Source organism: Canis lupus, chromosome 24, assembly GCF_003254725.2.
Source record: "Canis lupus dingo isolate Sandy chromosome 24, ASM325472v2, whole genome shotgun sequence".
NCBI classification, from domain to species: Eukaryota; Metazoa; Chordata; class Mammalia; order Carnivora; family Canidae; genus Canis; species Canis lupus.
The window spans coordinates 26,906,422-26,916,878 of NC_064266.1; the positions used below are offsets into that span (position 1 = coordinate 26,906,422).

At 43.1% G+C, this 10,457-nt stretch overlaps 1 pseudogene; it reads left to right on the forward strand.

Annotated features, from left to right (window-relative positions):
- Positions 1–2,195: 2,195 nt before the first annotated feature.
- LOC112673461 (protein Abitram-like) lies at positions 2,196–7,497 on the forward strand (annotated as a pseudogene).
- The last annotated feature ends 2,960 nt before the right edge of the window (positions 7,498–10,457 follow it).

Genomic DNA, 10,457 nt, shown 5'->3' on the forward strand with positions numbered 1-10,457 from the left:
GGTAGGTTCCTGCCCCATGCACCCGGGGTCCTGGAGATGTCCGCATGTTTGTCGAGTGCCTCAGGGGATTCTCTGCAGAGAGTCCAGTGCTCCCACCTCTTCCTATGAAGACACCTCATTTTTCAGTTGTGAACAAAAATGTTCAAAGTGGTGTGATAAACTGAGATGTATTCTCCTGCCCCAAAACACTTAACCTGAATCTAATTGTGATGAAACGCCAGGCAAACCTAAAGAGACTGACTGGCTTGTACTCTTCAAAAATGTCAAGGTCATGAAAGACAATTAAAACTAGGGAGCTGTTACCAACTCAAGCCAACTAAAGAGACAGGACAAGTGAATGCAAGATTTCTTTGTTTTGCTGTACAGGATGTCATGGGGCAATTGACAAAATCTGAATATGATCTTCCGATAATAGCATCATGTCACTGCCAATTTCATGCTTTTGACCCTTGTTCTGTGACTACATAAGAGCACGTCCTTGCTTTTAGGGAACACACATGCAAGTATTTAGGGGTAAAAGGCCACCAGGTCTGCATCTGATGTGCAAACAGTTCAGGAGGAAATATATATGTGTGTATAGTCTTGGTGAAGGATGTTCAAGAATTCTTTGCACTGTTTTTGCAACTTTTCTTACAGCCTGAAATTATAACCAAATATGTTTAAGATTTTTCTCACAGCCTTCCTGAGAAAATAAAGGGTGACAAAATGCCACCATACGTTCAGTTATGCACTCCAACAGGAACACTTCACAGCTGGGAGCTACGCTTGCCGTGAGCAGAACGTACCGTATAGGCTTGTGCAACCACCATGCTGTACATCTGCAGCCACTGTGACATCCTGTGTCAACTATACAGTTGTGTGTCAACTATAAATTAATTAAATAAAACAGGAACACCCCAGCTTTTTATGGCACCTCAAGAGATACCAGGCATGTCCTAGTTATTTTTCAAGGCTTTCCCCATTTATCCTCACCACAATCCTATGGTAAAGATGCTATTATTCCTCATCAGTTTTCAGAAGAGGAAACCTTCACTCCACATAGCTATGCACCAAGGTCACACAGCTAACAAGTGATGAAACTGGGATCTAGAGTCCTAAAAACCCAACTAGCAGCAGGTAGGGTCTACCACTCTAGATGACTACAGGTCACATCACTGTTGAAAGTCCTCATTGCCCTTCTCACTGCCTCCAATATCCCTCCCCTACTTCCTCTTCTGGGCTGAGTCACCTCCGCGCCAACCCTCCCCCACCCCCACCCCCCCCCACCCACCCCGCAGCCCATGCCCTTCCATGGGAGTGCTCTCTCCCTCTTCTGCTGTCCTATGGTTTTATAGCATCCCTCTCTCCAAGATTCCCACTCTTCCTCTTCCACTATAATTCCTTTGACAGAGGCAGAAAAGTGTAGCTTTTGCTAGCTCCAGCTACAGACTTAGACCTGGTGTCAAAACCCAGCTCTGCCATTTACTGGCTGGGTGATCCTGGGCAAGTCGCTTACCTCTCTGAGCATCTTAGAAGCAAAACAGAGCTGTATAAGCCAACTCATTATGAAGAGAAAGTGAGCCAAACTATACAAAACCTCTCACATAACATCTGGCAAGCAGTAAGCGCTCAGTAAATGATAGCTCCTATTCCTATGTCCTTTCTCCATGACTGTTTTAAATTTCTCAGATAAATTAGTTATAAGCAGGTGTCAAAGTTTTATTTCAATCTTACCACAGAGCCAAGTCACAGTTCTCTTTTGTTAAGGACATTTTGCAGGAAAAGAGAATGGTTGGATAATCACTATTAAACTGAATACAAGACAAAGAATGTCTAATAATCAGCTGAATGTGTGGGTAGCTGATTTCCCCAAAGAGGTTTTAATCTTGTTAAAGTTTATCAGAAAATTGCTTAAGCATTTATCAGGAATGCTAATTTCCTCCCACAAGGAGGCTGTGCATTGCATCAAGCAAGAGAGTTCTACACCAGACCGTGATTGGGGCACTTTTTTCTTAATCACACCCGTAATAATTAAGGCTGACATTTCTTGAGGGCTCACTAGGCACCCAGGCCTAGTAGATCCTGTTAGCAGATCTTGAATGCAGCTCATCATTGCCGCCTGCTCACATGGAACATGCTCCCACATAGTTCAGGGTCAGACTATGTGGGAAGCTGCTAACTGCTGATGGAATGGGTGAATGGGAGCAGTAGCCATCATGTCCCAGGCCTCTGTGCAATGTGGGGCACACACCCTGTCCTGCCCTCCACACCACCAAGATGGAAATAAATGGGTTTGTGAAAGTAGAAACCATCCACTGCTTCTCCAGTTTAATGGGGTGTTAAGTAGGTGCTATTTAGGAAAGTGTGATGTGGTTAGGCTTTCTGGGCCAATACTGTCAAGTGGGGCCTTTACCAGCTAGATGACAAGGTGCTTTATTCTGGCCTTAAAGCCCAGCAGAGCAACCAAGGGCTCATTACCAAGCATGGATGCCTTTTCTCTGACAGACAATAAAGAGTCGGATCCAAGTTGCTCGTTAGCTTCTTTGGGGATTTGTTAGACATCTTGCTACTGTTTGAACAAACAGATGGACTTGGCTCTTGGCTTCAAGGATATTTGGAAGGAGTAGATCTGCCTACCCATTGTGAAGAGCAAAACACCTTATCCAAATGGGGTGCACTGTGTCCGAGTTAGTTTGAGATGAGGTCAGTGGTCCTCAAAGTGTGGTACCCTGACTAGCAGCAGCAGCATCACCTGGGAACTTGTTAGAAATGAGAATTCTTGGTCCCCACCCCAAAACTACTGAGTCAAAAACTCTGGAGTGAGGCCCAGAAATCTGTATTTAAGCAGGCTGTCTAGGTGGTGTGGATATATATTCTAGCTAGAGTAGAGTCAGGCTATCGTATTTGTGTTGCTTTTCATCTTCACTCTTCCTATCTTCTCCCACCCATCCTCCCCTCTAAACCAACAACTTCTCAGAAGCCCCTGGGGTTCCATCTAAGCACCCTAGCTGGGTTGTGAGACCCCATGGACCACAAGGAAGATGGAAGATTATCACCAAGCTCCCAAAAATGGTCACGTTCTCCTAGCTGAATGTTGGTGAGCAAGCCTGCCTGGATAAACTAGAAAACACCGTGATGGCCATCTGAGGCCATGGCTCCGTATGCTTCTGGGGCAGAAACAAGACCAAGCCTCAGTTTGGAGTCTATGATGTTCTGCAGCCAGCCTTAGCTTCACAGAGATGTTTGAAGTAAAATGGCATAGGCAAGGAACAGCCACCGGAAGAAGCTAAGAAGTAACCACAGGTGACCATAGAGAAGCCTGGAGCAATGGAGCCATTCAGAGAAAAACACAACAAACAGCTGCAGGACAAATCTATTAAAACATATCAGCAATTTCTAAAGACTCAAATGGATTTTCTGCAGAGCTGGGCTGATATTCAGTGAATGTTTGAGGATACAGTAACTCCTGAAGGCCAGAGAACTGGAGACGCTCAACTGCAAAAGGATGTTACAGTTGATTATTTCAATAAGCATTTGCCAAGTGCCAACAGGTCACCATGATGCAGGCTGGATTTTAAACAGAGGACAGATCTGGTACCTCACTCTGGTGAGGTACCGTGGTCCCTTCTGGCAAGCTCTGCAGCCAGCTCCTCAGCAACTCATGTGGTTGGGTCTGCTCAGACCCCTCAAGATCCCAGGATATCTCGGGGAAACTAAATTCCAAGGCCCCCTGCTATGGACCATATTATGTCCCTTCAAAATTTATATGTTGAAACCTAACCCCCAGTGTAACTGTATTTGGAATAAGGAAGTAATTAAGGCAAAATGAGGTCATCAGGGTAGAGCCCTGATCTAGTTGGATTAGTGTCCTTACAAGAAGAGACACCAGTGAGGTCTCTCTCTTTCCCTCTCTCTTCCTCCCTCTCTCTCTCTACCATGTGAGGACACAGTGAGAAAATGGCCATCTGCCAGCCAGGAAGAGAGCCCTCACCAGAAACCAAATTGGCTAGTACCTTGACCAGGACTTGGCCTCCAGAACCAAGAAAAAATGAGTTCTGTTGTTTAAGTCACCCAGTCTCTGATATTTTGTTATGACCGCACAGCTGACTCAGGACCCCCCACCCCAACTCTGCCCAGCCACTACAGGTTAGCATTGAGAACTGTCCCAGAGGGGTGCTGAATTGCAAGAAAGGTCAACAATTCCCTCCTTGACTTCTTGTTCTCTCTAATCCACCTTCCCCCTCCAAACCTGAGTCCAGAGAAGGGAAATAGGGCACTCATCTTAGCCATTCATTTCCTGCTCCTCTATTCTCCTTCCTCAACCTCTGGAGGTCAAAAAGGTGATAGGCTTTTCTTTTGTGGCTCCTAATTATATCTTCTTTTTTCCTGACTCCAGCTAAGCCTTAATGGTGGACAGCGGTCCCTACTCCACATCCCTGAAAATTCAACTGGGACAGATTCTCCAAGTTTGCTTACTGATACAGGAATTTGGAGAACTGGCCTTGCAAGGCTATTTTCCTGTTGTATAATCTGATTTTTGAATGGCAAGAGCTGGAGTTGTGTTCCTTGGCATTCTTTGTATAACAGATTTGAATCTCCACTTGGCCAGAAAGATACCTAGGGTGTAATGGAGAAAAAGATTATGGCTAGGAAAGACAAAAGAGAAAATCACATCAAAATAAAAAGAAGAGGGGGCAGGGGTAGTGGCACCCGTGGTCACCATGGCCAACCACCCAGATGGGCTGGGGGTAAGGGTTGGAACCAACTGTGCCGTCGCTTGTGGATTGTTACTTCACTCTCTGGTACAAAGCCAATGTCAAAGGCAACCCCCATGCGGACCACTGTACACTATCGCACTGCAGCCGAATATGTGTCATCACATTGGCAGGCTCTCATCCAGTTCTTCAAAGTGGAAAAGCAACTAAAAGCATCTCCTACATTTCTATACAATAACAATGAAACTGAAGAAAGAGAAATTAAGGAATTCATCCCATTTACAATTGCACCCAAAAAGCTTAAGATACCTAGGAATAAAGCTGACCAAAGAGGTAACTGATCTATACCCTAAAAACTACAGAACACTTCTGAAAGAAATTGAGGAAGATAGAAAGAGATGGAAAAATATCCCATGCTCATGGATTAGAAGAATTAATATTGTGAAAACGTCAGTGCTACCTAGGATAATTTACACATTCAGTGCAGTCCCTATCAAAATACCATGGACTTCTTCAGAGAGTTGGAACAAATCATCTTAAGATTTGTGTGGAATCAGAAAAGACCCCAAATAGCCAGGGGAATATTGAAAAAGAAAACCAGAGCCGGGGGCATCACAATGCTGGATTTCAAGTTGTACTACAAAGCTGTGATCATCAAGACAGTGTGGTACTGGCACAAAAACAGACACATAGATCAATGGAACAGAATAAAGAACCCAGAAATGGGCCCTCAACACTATGGTCAACTAATATTCGACAAAGCAGGAAAGACTATCCACTAGAAAAAGAACAGTCTCTTTAATAAATGGTGCTGGGAAAATTGGACAGCCACGTGCAGAGGAATGAACCTAGACCACTCTCTTGCACCACACACAAAGATAAACTCAAAATGGATGAAAGATCTAAACATGAGACAAGAATCCATCAAAATCCTAGAGGAGAACACAGGCAAGCACCCTTTTTGAACTTGGCCACAGCAACTTCTTGCAAGATATATCTCTGAAGGCAAGAGAAACAGAAGCAAAAATGAACTATTGGGACTTAATCAAGATAAAAAGATTCTGCACAGCAAAAGAAACAGTCAACAAAACTAAAAGACAACCTACAGAATGGGAGAAGATATTTGCAAATGACGTATCAGATAAAGGGCTAGTATCCCAAGATCTATAAAGAACTTATTAAACTCAACAACAGAGAAACAAACAATCCAATCATGAAATGGGCAAAAGACATGAACAGAAATTTCACCAAAGAAGACATAGACATGGCCAACATGCACATGAGAAAATGCTCCACATCACTGGCCATCAGGGAAATACAAATCAAAACCACAATGAGATACCACCTCACACCAGTGAGAATGGGGAAAATTAACAAGACAGGAAACAAGTGTTGGAGAGGATGTGGAGAAAGGGGAACCCTCTTGCACTGTTGGTGGGAATGTGAACTGGTGCAGCCACTCTGGAAAATTGTGTGGAGGTTCCTCAAAGAGTTAGAAATAGATCTAGGGGATCCCTAGGTGGCTCAGCGGTTTAGCGCCTGCCTTTGGCCCAAGGTGCAATCCTGGAGTCCCAGAATCGAGTCCCACATTGGGCTCCCAGCATGGAGCCTGCTTCTCCCTCCTCCTGTGTCTCTGCCTCTCTCTCTCTCTCTCTCTCTCTCTCTCTCTCTCTCTCTCTATGTCTATCATGAATAAATAAATAAATAAATCTTAAAAAAATAAAAATAAAAATAGATCTACCCTATAACCCAGCAATTTCACTACTGGGGATTTACCCCAAAGAAACAGATGCAGTGAAACACCGGGACACCTGCACCCCAATGTTTATAGCAGCAATGTCCACAATAGCCAAACTGTGGAAGGAGCCTCGGTGTCCATCGAAAGATGAATTGATAAAGAATATAAAAATAGTGAAAGGGATTAAAGGGGAAAGGAGAGAAAATGAGTGGGAAATATCAGTGAGGGTGACTGAACATGAGAGACTCCTAACTCTGGGAAATGAACCAGGGGTTGTGGAAGGGGAGGTGGGTGGAAGGTGCGGGTGACTGGGTGACAGGCACTGAGGGGGGCACTTGGCAGGATGAGCACTGGGTGTTACGCTATATCTTGGCAAATCAAACTCCAATAAAAAATATACAAAAAATTAATTAAATTAAATGAAAAAATAAAAAAATAAAAGCATCTCTTATAAAATCAGTACTAACTGTAGCAGACTTCAGAACAAAGTCTCTGGGAAATTTAAGCGAAGGGACAGTTTCTTTCTTTTTTTTTAAGATTTTATTTATTTATTCATGAGAGACACAGAGAGAGAGAGAGAGAGAGAGAGAGAGGCAGAGAGAGAAGCAGGCTCCATCGAGCATGCAGGACTCGATGCGGGACTCGATCCCGGGACTCCAGGATCATGCCCTAAACCACTGAACCACCCAGGGGTCCCTGAAGGGACAGTTTCTAACAAAGCCTGCCCCTCTGTGTGAGATTTACTGCTCAGATGGAGAATACAGCACATCTAGCTGCTAGAGGACGGTTGATGGAAGGGAATGGAAACACTGTCCATAAGCCATCTATTCTGCAAGAGAAGCCATCCACTGAAGGCTACATTGCAGTTAGTGTTTCCCAAATTTGAAGAACGTGAAAGCATAATAATGGAAGGGTTACTGACACAGAAAACAGTATGAAGAAGCTGCGGTGAAGCGCATTAATGCCACGACAGCTACATCACAGGCCCTGGGATGGAGTAACGAGCAGAGCAGCGTGCTTAGCCCTCCCTGGCCTGGTCTGCGCGCTGAAGGCCAGCACATGTGAAGCGCTTCACACCCAGCCATCTGCAGAGAGGCCTGATCTTAAAACTTAACCTCGTTTCCCCTCTTTGTCTTATATAACGAGCCTTGGTTCCCATTTTGGCCTCGGCCTCCCACATCTGCCCTGCCCGTGTCCTCACCCTGTTCTGTTGCTTTTCTAACAACTGGCAAGCAGAGGATGTTTTTCTGATTAAAAATAAGGCACCCTGAGGAAAATTTGGACAAGACAGATAAGCATTAAGTAGAAATAATTCACCCATCGTCCTATAACCCCCTGGTAAATACTACATTTTGACATGCTGCGGTTTGAACGCTATGGCATGGTTATTGTGTTTGCCTCAGTTTTCCTTCAGTTTGAAGTGGAAAAAATGGGCCTTTTTTTTTTTTTTTTTTATCCAATTTGCTTCCAAATAACACTACAGAAAAGGCTAGCACAACCTTTTCAGTCCCAGGTCTTCTCTCTTTAGGTCATAGGGCGGAGCATAGAGTATACATAGCTCTGGACTGCCCCTCTGAAACAAAGTCAAATGTAACACTGTGGCTTCCTAAATGAGGGATTCAGGAAAAGGCTTGGAATTCTGCAAAGAGCTTTCCCAACATGGAAGTATTCTCATGCAGTGGGAAGCTGCTTACTGCAGTACGTACAGTGTAGCTGCTCAGCCTCACACTCCAGCTGCAGGTTAGCTGGCCAAGAAGTTACCGAGAAGTTGCCAGAACCCAAAGACATAGGTGCCTTTGAATGGAACAAAAACTTTCACATCATCTAAACTAAACACAGAACTGACTTATGGTTTAAAATTGTCTACTTATTTACACTCAATTTCAAATAAAAGGACTTTTTAAATTGTTATTTTTTCCTTAAAGGCTACAACATGTGTACATTTAAATATCTCTGTAAATAAAACAGAAGAATGTCATATTAGAAAAAAGAAAGAAAGAAAGACAGAAAGACTACCCTATTTTAAGTATATATATATGCTCAAATATTTTTTTACTCAAATATTTTTTTTAAGTTTTATTTATTTATTCATGAGAGACACAGAGAGGCGGAGACACAGGCAGAGAGAGAAGCAGGCTCCATGCAGGGAGCCCGACATGGGACTGGATCCCGGGTCTCCAGGATCACGCCCTGGGCGGAAGGCGGCGCTAAACCGCTGGGCCATCCGGGCTGCCCTGCTCAAATATTTTTTAACAAAAAAATTACATCATGTTTTATATACTTCTGTGCTCCTAGCCTCATTCATCTACAAATATCTCCTTGCCCTTCATCTTGGCACACAGAGATCTCTCTCATTCTCTACCTCTATGGTCCCAGCCAGCAGCATGCCTACCCTAGAGCACTGCCTCAGTCTCCTACCTGGCCACCCTGCTTCCACTCTTGTCCTGCCATTCTCTGCTTTCCAAACAGGAAAGAGGATCTTTAAAAAACAAATAACTAACAAAAACACCATAAAGACAGCAATAAGACAAAACTCCAGCTAAGAACAACTGGAAAAGGTAGATAAAATATAAAAGACATACTTTTAAAGACGCCTGAAAGTTCCAGAGTCCAAAAGCACTAGAGGCGTTGAGTTGTGGTGATGGGGAAAACCTTAACCCCTTCTGGAGAGGGTAGCTGAGCATGTGCCCCCTCTTTTTTTGCTGGGACCACTGTCAATCTTATGTGGGCTGGAGGCTGCAGATCTGGGTTTGACTCCTGACGGGAGTCCAAAAAATGTTAAATTATACCTATGGCTCATGTTACATTTCTACTGTACAGCTAAACTAAGATCATGAGGTTTGGGGAACAAAGACTGTCTAAGACTACACATGTCAGGATGTACCCACTGTGTGAGGAACTATATGTCCTTTGTTTTAGAACAGCTTTATTGAGATGTAATTCACATACCATAAAATTCACTCCTTTAAAATGTATAATTCAGTGTTTTTTAGTATTTAGTACAAACATCACCATTATCTAATTCCAGAACATGTTCATCACCCCCAAAGAAATAACTGTAACTCTGAATAACCTAAAACAACTCTAAGCCTAAAACAACTTTGAGCCTTTTAACAACTTCAGATCTTTTCCATTTGGGGGCTCCTGGAACTATTAAAAATTGAAGAAATTCTATATAGGTTTACAGGTTTGATTTACACAATGTGTAAAAATTTAGATACTTATATTTAACATATAAATACTATTAAAATATCATACAAAAATGCCGTGAAAAATAACTGTGCTTAGCTAAATATGGAATCTTTTTTTAAAACATTATTTCACAGTGCACCAGAAGCAAAGTTGGTCCAGTAATGAGACGCAAATTTATCTTTGCAGATTAGCTTCTGAGAGTTCAAATCAAGAGGTCCCTAGAGAAAAGAGGCCCAATCAAATATGGCCTTTTTTTCACTGCTGCCCACCCCTAGCATTCTGGGCCTTGCTAAGGTTATTTTGGGATTATGAAATACTTTTATAAGTGTTATCAATGCAGACCCAAAAAAGTACACCAAAAAGGACTGACTTTTATTAAAAATTAGGGGGAAAAGCTATTTTTTTAAATTTGGGAGATCATGTGATGAATTTCACCCATCCCTTCTTAGACCAAGGCCAATTTTTTCAATCTCATATGCCCAGAGGCCCCTTCCCCACCAGCTTCAAATGCTCCTTTACTGAGAAAATACAAGGAATGAAGAAATTGAAGCATGTCTTGGCTACTGGACTGTAGTAACCAGTCTCCACATGGGACCAACCTCTCTCCCTTGGTCAGTGTAAGGCCTTATGAAGTTTAGGTTTTGTCCTAAGAGATATGAGGAGTCTTCAAAGTGTCTTCAACCAGGAAGTGACATCATCAGATTAACTTTTTTTATAGGATGGCTCTGGTTGCTATGTGGCAAGTGGACTACAAGGGAGCAAGAATGGAATCAGGGAGACTAGATAAGAAGATATTTGCCATGGTCCAGGTAAAAATATAGGGATAGCTTGGA